The sequence below is a fragment of the Hippichthys cyanospilos genome, chromosome 15, assembly GCF_059441005.1.
Source record: "Hippichthys cyanospilos isolate Australia breed blue-spotted pipefish chromosome 15, RoL_Hcya_1.0, whole genome shotgun sequence".
In the NCBI taxonomy this organism is placed as follows: domain Eukaryota; kingdom Metazoa; phylum Chordata; class Actinopteri; order Syngnathiformes; family Syngnathidae; genus Hippichthys; species Hippichthys cyanospilos.
The window spans coordinates 10300193-10320520 of NC_142383.1; positions in this window are offsets into that span (position 1 = coordinate 10300193).

Sequence of the window (20328 nt, forward strand, 5' to 3'; positions counted from 1 at the left end):
TCTTCGCTAATTGACAGGAATAATTTGGTGCCTTGGTGATAAGTGTCGTCAGAGATAATTCACTTGTCGGCATCAATTCTTTAATTGGATGGTTTTTTTTTGTGGGTTCACACTGGGGCTCTTTTTCCTTTTATTCACTAGACGAACATTATCACGCGCACAATACGAGCAAGAATATCCTCTTAAGTGGTTTCAGCCATATAGGTCACATTACAAGTTATGAATCATATTATCACTTTGTGTCATGCTCAGGACTGAAGCATCACACCAATGTAACCAATGACCTGCACACACGTTCCAACTAGCAAGCTTCACTCAGAGTGACAAATGGGCCGATAAGTGAGCAGACTCCATTTATGGTTTAGTGCTGCTTGATTTTCACGCAATTCCTTCAAGGATTTCAACCCTTTGAGTCGGTTCTTTACATTTAAATGTGACCTTCCTCATCCCTGTTTGCTTGGCAATTTTCATGGATCAGTTTGAGTTGACTCCTTTGAATTGCTGTTACTGATAAAGTTATAGTAGAGAAAATGCATCACTTAAGCATTCCAGTCTTGTTTGATTGTTGTCTTTCCGCAGTTGTGTATTTATTTATTTTTTTTTAATTCAGCTCATTGGACCTTGACGGCATTTCATGAAAAGGGAGCTCGTCGACTGTTGAGAAGGTTTTTTTTTTTTTTTTTTTTTTTCCAGTGACAGAGTAATGCTGCCATGTTATGGCCTGCTTTGACACTAAGAAAAAATGAAACATTTATCACAGGGAAAAATCTTTCCTGGCAATAAGATCTCATAGCCAAGAAAGTCACCAGGGCTGACCCGGTTAACTCTTACAGTGCCATCGACGAAAAAGAAATGATGACATGCATGGTCAATGATCCTCCTTATATTAAGCCAATAGAGCACCGTAGTGATTAACTGTGATCATTAAATGGAAGGGTTAGCCAGGGCCAAGAAAAAGAACAGAATTCAGCTGGTGGGGCAAAAGACTACGCGAGGAAGTCAAGCGAAAATAAGATAGAAGAGCTTAACAGTCAGCTTTAGATTTGTTGGGAAAATATGTCTCTTGCTAGGCTAATGGAGACGAAGCTGATAGAGTGGATTCTGAGGAAGTGGTGGATAAATACACAACAGACGAGTGTGTCTGCGGCTTTGAAAGTCGGGGCATGGTTTGTGCCAAAATTTGAAAGATTCAACATCATTAGATGGTGAATTCAGCAAAGCCGAGGCGGATTTGTCAGTTGAGCGCATTCCTGTGCGGAGCCACTGATATCAGCAGATATCCAACTCCAGAAACTTCTAGGAAATCACTGAGGTAAGCGCTGACTTGATAGCGATCTAACATTTAGCATAGTGCTTCTGCAAATAAAGCCAAACACAAACTCATTTCCCTCAAGCCCAACCGCGATTGCGGGAAACAAGATGGCTCTGCAACTTTTGCACTGTTTGTTTGCATTCAGGAGAATGTGCCAGACACTGTCACACAAAAATCATGTAGTGGGTATAAAAAACACACACATGCATAAACACCATACCATGTATATAGCCAAAAAATTTGCTATTATATTGTCAATTGTTATATTGCTGATTGATTGCACACTTTACCAAATATGTAAAATAAACTGTTATTTTGCCATCAAAAACACATTTTTATAGTTTTTCTTTGTTTTATAGAAGGAAGGACTTTTTCAGATGGCACTAAAAAAAGGAAAAAACATCTGTCAAAGTTACCGATCCGCTGAAAACCTTTCACAAAAATCTCATTTTCTCTTCAAGTTGTCCTAAACAGCTTGATGTCACTCAAATTACCTGTTTTCTATCAGTAATTACTAAAGAATAAGGTATTTTGATACTTTCTTTTCTAAGTATAGAATGGGATCCAATCTTTCATATGGTATCATTTATGTTTACATAGACATATGACACAATATTCCATTGGCCTTGAAAGATTTATGAAAATGTTCAATGGGTTTTTTTCGAATAACGTTTGGCACTGAAAGACTTATATGAAGAAATCTATAGATGTATTTGTGTTTATTTTTTTGGATAGCAGACTACTTGGGTGGTCGACAGATTCCATTGATGACCCGGGTACTTTGTTTAAAAAAAACAAAAAAACATTGGCATTTATCTTCTCAAGTACCAATTACTTTTTCCACAGCGCTTTATTAAAACACGCACACTTTCCCAGTTTTCCAAGGCCCATACTGTAGTGTTCCAAACACATTTCTCAGTGTCTGCAAGTAAATGAGGCAACAGGGAAATGAAGCCTGCCAATAGCACTGCTGGAGTCACAGCTGTTCAAATGAAGAAGAGTGGGAAACAGTGTAGACACTTATTATGATGCTGGGATACTCACTCTGATTACACATTGGTGGCTTTGTAATTACCACTCTCAACAAAGATTAAGTAGTTGCCTACTGCACCAAACCTAATAAACGAGCCAGAAAGGACACTGCAACTGCAATTAGTGGCGAACTCAAAGACACAAAAGGTTTGACCCGAGTGGGCGAGGGTGTAGATAGTCTGATGCACCAAGGGCGCTTTGACCCCGAGCGGTTTTTGATTGAGCTCCAGTCAGAGAATCCTGCTGCGGCCCTTGAAGGCATGCAAGCGTCTTCATCACTTCTCTATAGGCCAGGGCATCACTCTGCGGTGATGGATGAGCTGGAGGCAGGGGGTAAACAGGAACAGGGGTGACAAAACCATGTGTTCCATCAGCACGCAGCTGGCTGGAGCAGGAGAGTGGAAAAAAGTTGGGCATGCCTGGGGTAGGATGAGGATGGGGGTGTCTTATAAAGGTCCGCTGCTTTTGGCCAAATACTCAATTAGCTGATCTGACAAAGTGCTCTGTCTCCTTCTGTCTTCATTATGTTATAGCATTGTACAGAGTTTGTCCTCAACACACAAGTGCGGGTGAAGCAGAAATAAGTGCAGGTATTGACATCAAGGTTAAATGGGGGACTTTTGACTCCCTTTATCACAAAGCGTCTAAAACATTTAAAGGACATACATCATGGTATTTTTACACTTTCCACAGTTAAATATATGCATATACATTTCATTTGGCATTGTCACGATTTAATTTGTTAAGTGAGTTTTAAGGGACTAACATTTCTAACTAGGAGGTAAAACGACTTGGTCGTGATTCTCACTGCGTGACTACCATGCCTCCTTGATGATGTTCTACATTCCTGCCGACCACCAAACATCCATCCAGCCATCATCCTGACTGCTTACCCTCACGAAGGTCACAAAGTGAATGAATGAGCCAAAGACAGGTGTTTTATCTAGAGAGGGGGTTTCACTTTGTATTTGATGATATCCTCCAATTGTATTATATCTGGTCAGTCTGCTTTAAATGAAGGGACTGTTCCATTTTTTTTTTAACCACATGATGAAGGCTTGACTCATAATAAAACAGTATTTCCTCCTCTCCTGATGCCAACTGTAGGCAAATAAAAATAAATCAAAGGAACCTGGTGACTTATTTAAGAGACCGGTTGCAATAAAGTCTGGTTTCCCATTTTACAGGTGATTGTTTGGTAAAACAAAACAAAAAATAGTTTTTAGACAAAATGTTGAGAGATTTTCACGTGACATTTTTTTTAACTATGATTTACTTGCATTGACACAGTCAAAATAGCAGAAATAATTTTAATACTTCTCCAGCAAAGATAGCAAACACTACCGCCACCTAGGGTTTTTAACCAAGGTCTACACTCAACATTAGAGGTGTCCCCCCCCCCACTGTTGTGAGTCAGTAATTGGCTCTGCAACATCTTCATCTTCAGAAAAAGAAACACAAGACAAGAGAATCTACATTTCTGTTACAACACATCTTGTTCTCATTTTGATTTGAGTAAAATCTTAGAAAAGGATTCTTGTTATGGTCCTTTTTTAGTGTAGCGCGCACACCGCTCATCATCAAGAGTAACTCTTCATGGATGGGTGACTGCATCGATCATCACACAGCTAGAGAAAAAAAAAAACTGCATTTCATTAGTGGATCATAGGTTCAAACTGGGGTGACTCGTCACAAATGGGTGCTGATATAAGACTCACTCAAAAGAAACACCACATTTTTGACTTTTTTTTGACTGGAGCTAGGGAGATATATATATATATATATATATATATATATATATATATATATATATATATATATATATATAGTAATACAAGCGAAAATAATTGCTTGTCCTCTGTGCACCAATGTCCACTGAGATGTTTGAAAAGAAATGAGCACAATCTCACCTAAATAATACAACATATCGATTGGCCCGAAGGAAGGTTATACCTTTATGCATTTGTCCAGACTCGACCTTGTGGCGTGAGTAAGCTTCTTGCCAAAAGCGGGCAGACCAGTCAGGTACCGTTGCTTCAACTCTACATCATGCAGGATCAGCAACTTACGATATCGTTCTCATCGATTCATATTTAGTATATGGTACTGAATGGAACTGACAGGAATACATCGCTGTCTCTTTGGCAAATGAATTGTCTTTGATAATTGTAGTGAAAATGAAAAAAGGGGAAGAGTTAAGGGAAACATTGCCCTTTGTGCTGAAAACTAAAAAGGCACTCAGTTGCATGCTTTTCTAGCAGGCGGGATTCTCCCACTGACTTTGCATATCATTTGCACACCTTTAGCACACCTACAGATAGATAGATAGATAGATGGATAGATAGACAACTGAGGCATCTACTAATAAGGCTTCTAGCGCCTCAAGGCTTAAGCTGACTCCCAACTTGTCGCTGTATGTGTAATTAAGTTACAAATAACCAGCCTAAATTTGAAAGGGATTCATTCCGTGCCTCTAATTTTTAGGGGAAAACAATGCTGCTAACCTTTTAGGATGAAATAAGTACAAACTGGTTTCACATGGTGAGTGTTTTTTCAATCTTTCATTGCAAACACCGCAATCAAAAGATGCTCCTTAGCTTCTATGGGAGTTGCGCACATATGGGCAAGTTTATTGTTTGTATTTGTGGGTTTCATATTTTTGGTCAGAATAATAGAATATTTTAGATGCCCCAGGAAGAGCTGGATGAAATGGCTAGGGAGAGCAGTCTGGGCTTCTCTGCTTATTCAGTTGCCCCGGTGACCTGACACAGAAGGCGAAGAATAGATGGATCCTTGGGTGGATAATACTGTATTTCAGATTCTCAAAAATGTGCATTGTGGCTTTTTTTTTTTCCTAAAATGGAAATGAGGCTGTTGGGTGCAGATAAGTGTCGATTTTGTCTCAAACTCCAGAGATATTACAACAAAGGTGAATTTCATGTTTAGTCAAAAATATCCATGATATCTAGAAAATCATTAATAATTGAATCTCCAGGAGAAGATAACATGTTTTGTTCACCTGGAGCCCAGATATGAATTTAATTGAAAAGCTGTAGGGAAAGATACAAAAATAAAAAATAAAATACTCAGGAGTTGGCCCCACTGTCAGACAGCTTTGGAGCAAAAACCACAATGGCAATATTGCCAAGGTGAGATGGGCGATGCAAGCAAACTCCTACTCAAGTAGATTGAATGCTGCTCAGAAATCTTTTCAGAATCACAGCCTTTTTTTCTGAGATGACACAACATACCGAGCCATGACTCCATCACATCTATTTTTCTACATTGTTAATTTCCTTCTGATCAGGGAGGTATATTGATCCCAGTCATTATTTTCTGTGATTCACTGTGCTTTTCAAATTCTCATTGATTTTAACATTCTCATTGCTGAGATTCTCACTTTATGTCCCAGGATTTTCTCACTGCATTTATGAACTCGGTTTCATGTCATACATTATATCTTCATAAAAGTTGCATTATAAATTGGTATTTAACTTGTATACATCTCACTGGTATTAATGATATACCACTGACCACATGTTTTTTTGTTTTGTTTTGTTTATTTTTTTTTTAATTCAGGAAAAAAGCTTTAAGATCTACAAGTATGTGGAAAATTGTTATCATCATAATGACCCACCCAACTGCAGCTAAGCAACAGGGATCAAATTGTGAGAAAGAAGTTGACTCTTACATTCTGGAACTGTACACCGTAGTCTGGTGTGTAGCTTTTTTTTTTTTTTTTTTTTTTACAAGCCACCAGGGATATATCCACCACCAAAATTTAATGAGAAATTTAGGAATAGAACTGAAAAAGATGTGAACCTATAGCAGTGCTACATAATAGTATAGTATAGTATTACAAATATAAAACAATATATATGCATAAATTTAATATGATCTTGTATAAAAGTTTATAATATAAGTGTAAATGTGATTATATATATATATATATATATATATATATATATATATATATATATATATATATATATACACAATAACACCATCCTACAGCCCCTGCAAAATATTCCTCAGACAATGTTTTGCAAACCCGTCAATAAATCACAAGAGTTTGCAAGAGCGTATAGTTTGCAGTGTCATCAGAAGTGCTTTTGGAATTCATTTAAAAATAATGTGTTTTAGGAACATCACTCTTCTATCTTAAAACAGACTTGAACCTGCGAGTGAAACGTTGTCATTAATATAGATTTCATGTTAATCTGCCCAAGGGTAACAAAGGTGTTCTCTGTCAGAGATGTATCACAATGACATGCGCAGATCTGTGGGGAAGTTTCCTCATTATATATTTGAGGCCCTATGAACAGTAATTGCTGTATCCAAGGGAGCAATAGCTAACTTCTGTCAGTAAGTGTTCATCCACTTGTACTATATGTAACAGCCTGGTACTACCTGCTGCCACTCTCTCATTTATAATTCAGGATATTAATATTGCTCCTGGCCAACTCTTGGGAACCTGACAAGGAGTGTAATGGACTTCTCTTTCAAGCTTAAGTGTGGTACTGGAATATTAATAAGAGCTGTACAAATTCAAACTGAACAGAATACCAATCACAACATTTAGATTTTTTTTTTGTCTTTGCTTAAAATCTCCCTGCGCACATAATTGAAAATTATGTATGGTATTTCAAATGGTGTGTTTCTAAGGCATGTTTTTGACTAAAAAATATCTCTGCCGTGTTTTCTTGGCTGTTTTTAGCATCACAAGAAGGTGCATGTACTTTCCTTTCTTGAAAGGTTAATTACAATCAAGCAAGTTTGTAGTGCTGTGTTCAGAGATGCATAACAACCTCAATTTTGTGAAGTAAGGGTGACTACTGCCTCTGCTCGCCTTGAGTTGCTTCACCCATGTAGCAAACAGTTGGCTCAGAAAATTTCCATTTAGCACTGCTTCCAAAATAACAATGTGAATTGTCATACAATTACATTTCAGTTGTTCCAACATACCGCACTAAAGCACAGGTACAGTGAGCCACAGAGCAGAGCCGACTGAAATGATCAGTAATTGACCAAAGAGAAAACTGCTCCAAATGCCAGGACACACTCCAATTACCGCTATCACAAATGTAGATAAGAGGTTTATTAGAAGCCAATCCCAGAAGAGCTCGAGCACACTCCCATTTCATTACAAAAGTGCATACTGTACATCTAAAAAAAAAAAAAAGAGATAAATACCTTAGGCAACAGCACATGGCTACAGTAAACAGTGTACAATCTCTACTAACCTTGTAAAAGTTAACTAATTACGTAAAGCTTTATCGGGACCTATGCTCGACTGAACATTCTTGTTGCTGGTTTTCTACATTCTTTTGCAGATTTAATCGCAGTGTTTATACAGAAAAACTTAGAAAGAGCGAAGAGGGAAAGTCGAGCAGAAGTTACTTCTTGAAAACTGCATAGATGCTATGTGGAAGCTTTTTATTTCTAACCATAATGAACTCACAGAGGAATAAAAACAAATGGGAGCAAACAAATAAAAAAAAAAAGTTTGTCACATTTCTTTCTGTAAAGGTAGACATTGTAGACTGATGTAATGTACTTATGTATGTATGTATATATATGTATATATATATATATATATATATATATATGAATATATATATATATATGAATATATATATGAATATATATGAATGACCTTGTGTGTCTGCATCGCAGATTTGGAAGAAACCTGCATTAATTATGAGCAAATTGTCTCAGTACGTTTTTAATTAAACTCATTGCTATTACATCGTTGCCTGAGCAGTGTGTAATGTTTAATGGAGCTTCCACGTGCAAAGCAATATTCTTAATTAAATCAGGTTGTATTTACAATGATCCATTATTTTCATGAACTTGTATACACAATGCTGGTAACCTTTTCATGTTTTTTTTTTTTTTTTTTTTAATCCAGAAGAAACGGGGGCCGTTTAGCAATTGCACTTATTTAATTGCTTTAAATGTTTCTTAATCATACACAGATTAACACTAATTTCATCTCATTGAGTTCATGGTACAATAATGGCTACTACGAATTCACAACATTAGCTCGACACATAGAGCTTTTATTTATTTATTCATTTATTTTCAACCAATTTAGCTTGCTTGCAAACAGCTGTGAAGGCCTATCTAAGAATACTTCAGTTCACAATCCAAGTTTGTGCCATATTGACAGGGTTAAAGTGTACAAAGGGTGAATATAATACATAGTGTAGTCTATTAGAGCACTATTGGAGTCATTCAGTAGGACCAGCATTGTAGGGGTTGTTGCACTTTTTTTAAATAGTTGGACATGTTGTGAGCACTAGTATAGAGTTAGACTTTTTGCTAAGTTACTGGTCTGATGTTGCCCCTTAGAGTTGTTGACAGAAGTGGCATACTTGTCATTTTGCATCTGTTTGAAGATTTTAGTGCTGTTTCATTGCCATCTGCTGCCTCATTTTTGAAAGAATGCAATTACTCAGTCAGATAGAACCACTCGGCACAAGACCGAGCAATGACTGATTAACTTGATCCTTGAGCTGCATCAAGGCAGCAAAAGAGTTGCATTTTCATTTCATTTCATTTTCTTGTGTGAAAAAGTTTCTTCTGTTTGTGTTAATGTCTTCAAACAGTGCAGTTGCCAACTACTCCAAAGTGTGTTTTATAAACACCTGCTTATACCTATAGCTAGCTTGTATTCTAAACAAGAAAGTGCCTTAATCAGTACATCACACACACAAAAAAAGAAAAGAAAGAAAAACACTCCTTTTCTCCTTGAGCAATGGGGTAGTGAGGTCAATAAAACATACATAGCTGTCATCACAACATGAGACTCACCTTGATAGTTTGTCATCTTGCAACTTTAGCCAATTAGTCATTGAATTATGTACTTGCAGCTTGACTTTAAATTCTTGCATTAAACTCACCTATTGGAGCACCGTATCTGTTTGTAGATTGTGTGTTTGGCTGCATTTGTATTGAACTGCATGTTTTTGTGTCCAGGAAACTAAACAATTCTTATCTTGAATGAAGTTTTCAAAAGATGGGTCTGTGCATGCTGCAGGTAATGAGCACATTTGCATGCGTGATGTTCCCTCAGCAAGATGAAATTGGTGTGCAACTTTTCTTCTGTGCAATTTACATGGCAAAGTTAGCCATTCACAGGTAATTCAGGGTGCGAGCTATAATCCTTGGTGCCATTTGGCACTATGATTGTTTTTATAGGTAGAAGTGTCAAATGGCACATCGATTTGCACACAAACTTGTTCTTATAATATGCATATACATTTTTAATAATGCAATCCAGTTCAAACAGGTATATCATAAAGATGCTAGCCTTAGGTAAAGGATCACCAAAGAATGAGAACTCAATGGAATAAGAAAATAGTAAAATATACTGTAACTAAAAGAAACTAATGAAAAAGACCTTTGGTATGTGGGCTCACTTAACAATTTAGCAGACACCACAGTGGAGAAGTTTCCACCGGATTGTCATGCTTGACAAAGTGTGGTATACAATCTAAAATGAGAAAATAACGTTCTTGAAAAAGAGAGAAAGTGGGGAAAAATCGGATGTTCAGGATGTCTGATGTTCAGACAGTTGCATAGAAGACAGGAAGCAACCAGAACAAGACGTTCAAGCGAGGTCAGAGGCTAGAGATGGTAAGGCAGTCAGACCAGGGCTAGACAAGGGCTAGAGAACAAAGGACATATCTGCTGTTTCAAAAAAAGCTCATTCCAAATTTTCAAATACTATTGGGTAAAAGATAATCAATTGTCTGAGCAGACAATTTATACAATGAAATTCATATCAACCTACCAGTGTCACTTTGTGTCACATTTAAATAAGCTATCTTAAAATTATACTTTTCATACAATAAACCTTGAAACTCAAGTATTCAATTAATCCAAGTACGGCTTATTCTAAAAAAAAAATACAACTGGTAATTCAAAGATGTGGCTCCTCTACATGCAAACTAATTAATTTACATAGTGCAAGTTGAAGAACTGTAAACATATATATATATATAAACATTTAAAATGTTTCATAGTGTCATGTTTGAAAATTGTGTAGAGATTTCTAGATTTAAATGTTGCAACACAAAATAAGATGTCCCCAGTGGCCTTTGTGCCAGATTTCTCCAGAATATCTGCTTTGGAGAGCAGAGACTACAACCTACTCCAATCCTGTAACTGCTGAGAACTGTTTTTGGTCTGTTGACTCTTTTGAGGTACATCATTCCTGATTTCATGTATGTCAAGTGAAGAAATATGCTGAAAAACACTATTAGCTGTAGGTGATGAAATTGTATTTGGCTTCTGGATATGCAATTAATGAATACACCATTTGTATACGTCTTTGCAACATCATGTACACCGGTCTGAAGGACTGCAATATTTTCTTCTTGGAGTCACACAGCTTGGCTGCATTGTAAACATCTAAGCTTCCAAATTGATTAGAATTGTCATCAAATACTAGTCTAGTGAGTTGGAGGTCACTATTGTGAACCTCTTGTTGTGAAGATAATTAAATAAGGTTGAACATCTGCAAATTAGCTAGTTTGGTCTCTTTGTCTCATGCATTTGTGCCAACTTCCTTTTCCTTGTTAATGCAGTTATTACTTTTTAGCCTGGTTTACCATTTGGAAAATTACTGCTTAAGAAAGATGATGTTATTTTCAGTCAAGGCAATTTTCTGGCTTTGTGCTGAGACATTAAAACCATGACAGGCAGAGCCTAATCAAACACATTAATTGTGGATGTCAGGTATTTCCTAAGACATGAGCCACTTGCTCACTAGCTTGTCTAAAATGTTAGACGTTGATTCTCCTTTTCTTTTCAGATGGAAGTCAGCAAAGGAGGACAGAGCTGATATGACTCAGCATGATGGGATAATTCGATTCACGGCAAAATCGGTGCAACCAGAACAATTGCTTTCAATGCAATGGGCCTTTGGCAGAGTCTATACACTGGCAGATTCCTGTCTTTAAGCCTCTGATAAAACATTTAAAAGCAGCAATTGTATAGGTTGCTTTAACCCTTGAAACCCAGAATGTAATCATATCAACTGTGAATCAATCAAACGTATAATCCCTTTGAAAATGTCATTTACAACGACTTTGAGCTCAATCAACGTACTGTATGTGAAGATATGTTGTCTTTTAATTTACTAGAGATTACAGGGTGCAAGCGTAAAACTAAGGGTGCCATAAATTGATCTTTGACGGAGGTATTTCAGAAAATAAATTATGCTGACAGAAGATAATAACTGACTATAGGTCCGTTCTGATCAAATATGTAGAGTCCCATATGGACCTACTCATCTACACAACACATTGTGCACATCACGTAATATTTGTAAACAAATGTTTTTATCAATCAGAAGTCAAGGTAGATCCAACAAAATATAGCGCGATAACACAAATGTGACCGAGCCAAACGATGCATGAGGGGAACATAAACGTCCCTGCTAAGCACTTAACAGTCACGCCTGGTAAACTAAATGTCAGCCTACTTGCAAAAGCGAAATGATAATGTGGGAGCACATGGGTGAATGTTATTAATAATTTAGTCTACGTGTGGCAGAGTGGCCATCATAATCATCAAGACCAATTTAGGTCACGTAAATAAATCCAACTCTATTTAGTGAGATCATCGGTGTGAATGAGATAAGAACTATTATTTAAACAGCGACACTCCACAAGAATGCATTCCTTCTGAAAACCAAGTTTGTGTTTGCTACTTTTAAACAGCAATTCTGCTGTTACGTAAATTTGTACCTGGTTTGTTTTGGACAGACCAGCCTGTGCTGGCGTGCGAGTTCTTGGGAATGTTTACAAGATAACGGTTAATGATGGATAAGATTTCCAGTCCAACCATCTGAAAAACAGCTTTTATGGATCAGACAGGAGGATTGCCAGACAGCAAGGCAGCCTGATTAGAAGCACTTCTGCGGTGTGTTCTATGGTTGCAAGATATTCTTCAAAGGTTCATTAGTATTTTTCATAATTAGTTGGTCAAACTTGAGGATCCTATTAAAAAAAAGTTAAGAAATTCCGCACATTTCTCATAAGAAACATCAACTGGCTCAATTGGTTGAAGATGGATTAGAAATTACACAGTTATTAGTAGTAAATTGTGATAAAGTTTTTTTTGTTGTTTTTGTTTTTTAAATAGCAATTGATGGGTTGCTTCTTTCCTTTTCCCTTCAGCGCTCGAATGTGAAACCCATGTGAATGATCCAACTCTCGGTTTGGTAGATGAATGTCATCCCATTGTCCCCTACAAAAATACACCAGAAGAATCAGAGCCTTAATGGACAAGGACGGAATAAAATATTGAGGTTTCACACGATATAATCTATTTGTTGACTTCATAGCCTATTTCCTGTTCTGTTTGTAGTAGAAAGCTAATGATGATATTACACAGGGAACGCTCCAGAAGCACAACAGAATATCCTTCCCAACAAAGACCATCTGGCATGCCATCATTATTCAATGTTCCAGGCCCTTTGGACATTGAGTGACTTTCGCGTAACTGAGTCTCAGTTGTACATCAAATCAATTCAACATATTACCCATCTACAAGGCACAGTCCGGTAATCCCAAATTAAGTGTCAAGTTAAGCAGTAGGCTATAATTCAACAGAATGTACCAAGTATTGGTACAAGTACAAGTGTGGTACAAGTATTTGTAATCTTTAATGTACAGCAAAATGTTTTATCTACTGCGCAAGCAAGCAAACAGCACAATGGGACTAATTCTAATCCTTCTATTGGGAACTGACGTTCTGTGATTAATTATGGGGGAAAGAAAAGTGGCTTGAATTTCGGCCAAGTTTATGTACTCTCATTGGGACAACAACACCAGATAGGTAACATGAAGTTATAACAAGGAACATTGGATTTACAGTATCTAAGAAACTAGATATGTAGGGAGTTTGTGTTACAATTTCTACTGTAAACAAGATGAGCTGGGTGCTCATTTAAGAAGCAGAATGAGACCATTTGTTCAATTAGGCCAGTTGATAGAGAGCAGATTGAAATGAGAGATTAGGTCACAATCAGCGGTCCCCTTCCTGTGTCCTCTTATGCAGACATGTTAATGGTATTCCAAGGGAGACTTGAGCATTAATTTCCTCATTAAAAACTCACCCACTTTGATTTATCTTCAGTGAGAGTAAGGTGAATATATATATATATATATATATATAATATATATATATATATATATATATATATATATATATTATATTATATTATATTAAATGTATGTGAACTGTTTATGAGGGTAACAATATAACTTGAATTCTTGTGGACGTCTGACGGAGAAGGAAGATGTGATAAAACAGAGTGTTGTTTTAACCTAATTAGGGAGCTTTAATTTGGTAATGTAGTTGCATCTCAAGAGGTTTATTTATCCAAGATGCAGTGTTTTTTATTCATGTTATTCATAGGCTTTAACATGTAGAAAAGAACACACCAACAAAAGTACAGATTTTGAATATACTCAAAAGATGTGAGGAAGCATATTATCATCTAATGCTTTCAACATGTTACTTTCACATACATTATACTCAATAAGGGTGATTCATTCTCACATCTTTGAGCCTGGTAGATTGAGCCTTTCCATCAAAGAAGACCTTTGTAACTCACTGTTGAAACCGAGGGCGTACGGGGAATAAGTCAACACCAGTATGCTGGTGAAAATGAATTTTCTCAAAATGTCTTTTGACAATCATAACACATAGGACATAATAATTCAGAACAGCAGTCCATATTTTTGTTGTATTAAAAGTCAGCACCAGTTCCTAACAGTACAAATTTTGAACTTCTCTATCACTACCACTGTAATCAGCAGAAAGTGTTTAGCCCTAAAATTAGCTCACTTCTCAGCATAGCATTTTGAATTACAGAAGCATTTCCACTAATAGTGAAGCTATTAGGCCAGGAAAAGGCTAATTTTATTTGTAATTTGTGCTCTATAGTAGTTTGAAATTATGCAAAATCCTACAGAAATAAGGTTCATCTACATCTCTACTCCAACTGAATAGAAAGTATGATGTGATTGGGGGTAACGTTGCTTAGACAAAAAAAGTACAGCACCTCTCAGAGTACAAGTCAAGCCCCCCACCCCACTTATGTGAAATAAGTAATTTCATGTCATTTACAAGGCCTAAAATCCACTAAAGTCAGGGGTAGACTTTACTCACGTTTTTTTTTGTAAAATTCACCCAAATTTCAGTTAAAAAAAAAAAAAAGAAGGAAAGAAAGAAATGGGGAGTCAACTTAAAAGCAAGGTCGACTTGTACTCGGAAAATACGGTAGTTTAAAACGTGACAATAAACCTGATGGGCGGCAGTACCTTCTTCCAACTGGGTTCAAGATAACAGGTGTGCAAGCTGTGCAAGATGTGGGGAAAGTGGGGCTGCCCTGTCCTTGACACGGTGCAGTGAATGATAGATGTGCTCACAGGAAGGGCAACGTGTCAGTTCCTAAGCAGGTCACAGTAGAAGATCAACGTACTTCATGTAAGCAAGTCAGGTCAGCTCGTTATCATTTCACTGCCCTCTGCTCTCTCACCAGAGGGAAAAAAAATGAGGATATCCCAGGGTAGATTTTTTTTATCCATCTCACTGTCACACTGTGACATGCTGGATTTGGTGTCAAGTTTAGATCAACTTAATCAAGTAAATTCAACTGTGAAGATGATCTCCAATGATTTCACACACCTATTAGTTACTGTATTAAAAACAAGTATCACATTTTCCTTTAATTTTCTCAAAAATAGATGGTACACCTTACCTTCTAGAATTGAAGATGAATAAAGTTAGACTTGTATGCTGTACTGGTTTGGTTTCCTTAATATGCAGTAACTAGCCTTAAAACCTGGTGTACACAGTTCATAAGCTGTTGTGTGTTATAACCCACTGCACCTCATAACCTCAGTGTACCCTATATCTGATTATTTCCAACAATAGCTAATTGAAGACTGTGCCTGATAATAATATTGCAATTTATAGTACAGTTTATGCTGTTTTTGAAATACAATAAGTTATAAGACCATTGAATGTATGTTAGAAACCACAAAGTGATAGATGAAAAATTGTAAGATATCACCTTTTGACATTAGAAAAAAATGTCTCCAACAGAAACACTATTTCAAAAAATACAAGTTACAGTGAATCACTCTATTCCCGTACATGAGCATGCATTTTCAAAGCCTACATTTTCTGTTCCCCATCATTTGTGAATGAAAAGCAAAATTGAACACATGCACATTGAATGGCACTTCTGCTTAGCACAGTGGGTCAATGTTAATGAGCACCACAAAGTGGCCAGGCAGCGCATCTGTATGCCCAGCTGTAAAACATCAACGATCAATCGTGGCCAATTGCTAGACAAGAGGAATTGAGTTTATCTTGTCATCGGTAGATTCCCTTCCAAAGCCTTTAAAATGTTCTTTTGTCAGGTGATAATTAAATGAGTGATTGGGAATAATGCCGTCTAAAAGGCACAGCCGCTACAATTGCTGTATATAATTTGTGTGTAGCATGCCTAAAAATATATAATTTATGTCCAATATGTGCAGCAAAAAACCACTGGCCATGCTGGGTAGTACTGTATTTACTGGCATTTAAAAAAAACGATAAAAAAAAAAATGGAAAAATGCTTTTTCACAGTATTGTCATACTGCTTACTAATTTGATTCCTTCATGTAATTGACATTCTTTATGTTGTTACCTTGGTTGACCTTTATTGGATGTGTCTCCCAGTTAAAAAAAAAAAAAAAAAAAAAAAAAACTCATACCATCAACAACTACTGATAATAATAAGTACAAACAAATAATAGGCCTAACAAAGCAGTTTTCCCTCAACAAACATGCATGTAACCTGCTCCAATGTGCTTATACATCTCTTTTTAGTGTTCCGGCTCTCGTGTGATTTACACTCTCGGAGCCCCACACTTAATGAGAGTGCTAATCATCCAATGCGATGGGCCACTGAGAGAATGCCTTATGTTTCCTCCAGGGGGTGGATGTGAAAATAATGATTCATTAGCTCAGGGAACGCAAGGTCTGGAATTAAATCAATATTTCGGTTCAAGCACCTGCTCAAGAGACCACTCAACACAAGGAGGTCATTTTTGGTTTGTCAGAGTTTTTTCTATTGGAGATGATTACTGATAACTATGTGTCAAATTGACAGTTTTCCTTTTTGTCAGAATGTGTGAAAATCAATTAATTGTTGACATGCTGGAACTTGTGTTTTCCTATTATTGTTAATTCACGATCTGAAGAAAAACATCTTCTAAAGTTCACTTTGAAGTATTAATATTGTATTAACAAATATGACTACAAATGTATATGTACTGAAACTACTCTTTGGAGCACCGTATATATTGAGCAAAGAATATTATAAAAAAGAAAAAAAAAAAAAAAAAAACAAAGACAAGGGCTTCACATTTGAAATGTCATTTCCAAAATATTTAGTTATACATTTTGTAACAGTTTTATATAAATATATATATATATATATATATATATATATATATATATATATATATATATATATATATATATATATATATATATATATATATATATTAAACAACTGGGCAACACTGAGGCCAATATGCCACAATTTAAAATTTAGTTCATTCCCATGTTCATTTATATAAAGTATTCGTCAAATGAGTGATTTACTCGGGTTAATTTGAAGGCAGCATCAATAAGCTGCACTAGCGAGTTTATCTGCTAAAAACCCATGAGCAACAATGTGTCTTTAAGTTCACGCAATCAACACTTTAGGAGAAGTCGTCATGTACGTCACTAAAACAAACCCAGTTATGCCTTAAATCTAAGGAAAAGGTGTAAAACTCTAAGATTTTAGCAGCATAGAGGAAAATATTTCCCCAAATCCGTCATACTAATAAAACCATGGTCTATATTTATATAACTTGAAAAAACAACTTCAGATTTATTATTCTTTTTCATACTGTCCAAAATAGTAAAAACAAAGCAGCTCTATTAATCATTAAACATTAATATTACTATTCATCATAGAATACTTCAAGTTTTTCATTTATTGAAAATAATCAGAACTTTTTTTTTTAAATACTTTACATTGAAAAATCATCTTGTGGGCCGGATTAAACCAGGCAAGAACTGGCCCACGGCTTGTGTGTTTGACACCCCTGATCTAATGTTTGTTAAAATAACACAACTTCAATTATTTCCCCCAAATTAGAAGACCTTTCCATTTCATAAAATATAGTATATATGGAAGTGCTTTCTTAAACTCTGCTTCAGAATATATCATCACTGTCATTATTTAATTATTGTTCATCGTCAACACAATACGTGAAAGCAAATTGACTGATCTGCTCTTACCGCAGTCCTGTCAGCTATCTGAGGACAACTAACAGTCCTGACCGACTCTCCGTGTAAAGGGTTAAGACGTCCCGTTAGTCCAGCACAGCTCTAACGCTGTATCGCCGGGCGACGGACATCTGCGTAAGCCGGTGTCGAAGAGGATACGTTCTGGTGCTCACAGCCTTTAAGTTTTTAAGCGTCTACCCATCTTACTTTAATCCGCCGACTCGTCGAGTAACCGTTGAGACGAGAAGGTAGAAAAAACACGCAAATTATATATTTGGCTGCTCCTCGTTCTAAAAGATCATTTGCACTTGTTAAGACCAGAATAGGGTTTAGCAGTCTTATACGACCACTCGGGTACGTTTGTTTTAACTTCAACCAACTCTGAGTAACTAAACTTTAATCAAGAATGGCACTGCCGATGTAAAGGCAATATCATTATTTCACTTACAAAAGACTAGGAGGATCTCTAATTTTGGTCTATAAAAATGACAGAGATAGAATAAAGAATGAAATTTTGAAGTATTTATTTAGCGAAAGCAAAGCGAATAATTATTCACAGTATCAAAAAGTACATGGCTGGGCCTACCAAGTACCCTTAATACATAAAACACAAAAACACATTCAATACATTTTGTCTTTCAGCTAATAAATGATTAAGATAAAACTTCGTCCAAGGCTATGAAAAACCATGCACAAAAACAAGTATAATGAAATAAAGAATTTAAAACATAATGAAAGGAGTGGAAAGTTTCTAAAAAGTCTAATACCAATTTTGGAAGAGAATCAATGTGATCAGTTTCAATTCTCCTACATTGCGAATTAATGACATTATTAGTTGGGCTATCGGATGGATTTAGAATTTAGAATGACTTCCTTAACGGTTTGCTGCTTGAAATCCTCCGAAGGCTAACAACGTCGCAAGAATTTAAAAAGTGTCCAATTCTGAGAGTGACAGAGTCCTACTCCGACTTGGTGGTTTACACCCGAAGCCTGGAGAGGGTCCTCACGCTTTTGGCAGGCAAAGGCATAACAACTGGGACAATGGGATACATTTCAGCTACTGCTGCTACTGCTATTAGGGGGAAATAATTTCATTTCGGGCCTCAGTTTACAAAAAGAAACATGCACTTCACTTGCCTTTTAAATTCTCAAATTTGCAGTTGAATCTTCCACTCATGTTTGTTGTAGCGTATTGCCTTTTTCTGAGGAAACAAAAAGCACCCTGCTTGCTGCAATGTAGTTGTTAAATGAGTGATATCACATGATTGTGGAACTGCTCCTGGTATTACTGTCACTATGGCAACCTCAATGATTCCTTTCCAGGTAGCAAAACTGTAGCAGTTGCCTTTGTAATCAACATCAATTTGCAATCAGCATCTGCAGGTCATTTCTAATCTTTTCTAATTAAAATGTTTTCTGGACAGAAGACTGCATTTTCACGAATGGCATTTTCCGAATGGCAGTTGCAGATATAATATTTTGCATGAAATGAAACAACTGATTTTGCAGAAATAATGAGTTGTTTTAACCTAACCGCTCAGAATTAAGACATAATTAGCTTTCTTTTAGTCATGTACGTGATAATTCCACTTTAGGTGTAATAGAACCAGTGCGATAGAACGAGTTAATAATTAAGACCTAGGCACTGGATATGACTTGTTTTGCGATATAAGTTTGCCAGAAGACCACAGCTGTCAATTATTTCTTGTTAAGTGAAAATTATACTGTGTTCCTTCCATATTTTATGCACAGTTTCATCATTTGCCAGTCGCGATGGTTAGATTATGCTCTAAAAATACGCACAATAACAAAGCTCCTTTACGTAGAAAAAAAAGTGGAAGCGTTTTTTCAGTATTTACATCTCGTATGTACCCTCCACATGGTTCCTACTATTCTAAACGGTTTAACTTTCACAATGTTAGTTTATGGTAAAGTTTGTGTTAAAACTGCTTTCTTTAACTAGAATGGTGCATCGAGTTGCAGGAAGAAAATGAAGGAAATGAACAAGAGATGGCCCCAAGACCATTTAACTTTAAAATGTATTTAATATTTTGTAAAGATTACATTTTAGGCTTCATGAGGAGCCCCAAAAACATGTGAGATTTAATGGAAGTCATATCTTAAGGTTTTTGTTTTGTTTTGTTGTTTCCATATTTTTCAACTATGAGCAATGCGCAAGTGATGAAATGCCCTCTGGGCAGCAACATGGATGAGTGACAAATTTTCATGAGGGTGTATATGTATGCCTGCTGCTGCCTGTGGTGGAATAGCTTATTAACTCGATGTGAAGCTGTCAGTAAATGACACAACATCGACGACACGGGAAGCACCCGGTCCACTCAATCACATCTTGGAAAGGAAAATAATCCTGGCAGAAGCGTCTCATGGCTGCTTTAAAGGACTTTGAAGAATAATTGTCCTGGTGAAAAGGACACTCGAGGACAAAATCAACAAGTCAGATAGAAGGCCTCAGTAGGTGACAAGAACAAGGGCTCGTTCACCACAAGCAGTCTTTGAAATTTAACGAATAACTACAGGAAAGAAGTTAATGATATGTGACAGGTATCTGTATGCACTTCCTTCTTTCATGCCACGGGCTCCTCGAGCTAACATGCTAATCAGAAGCT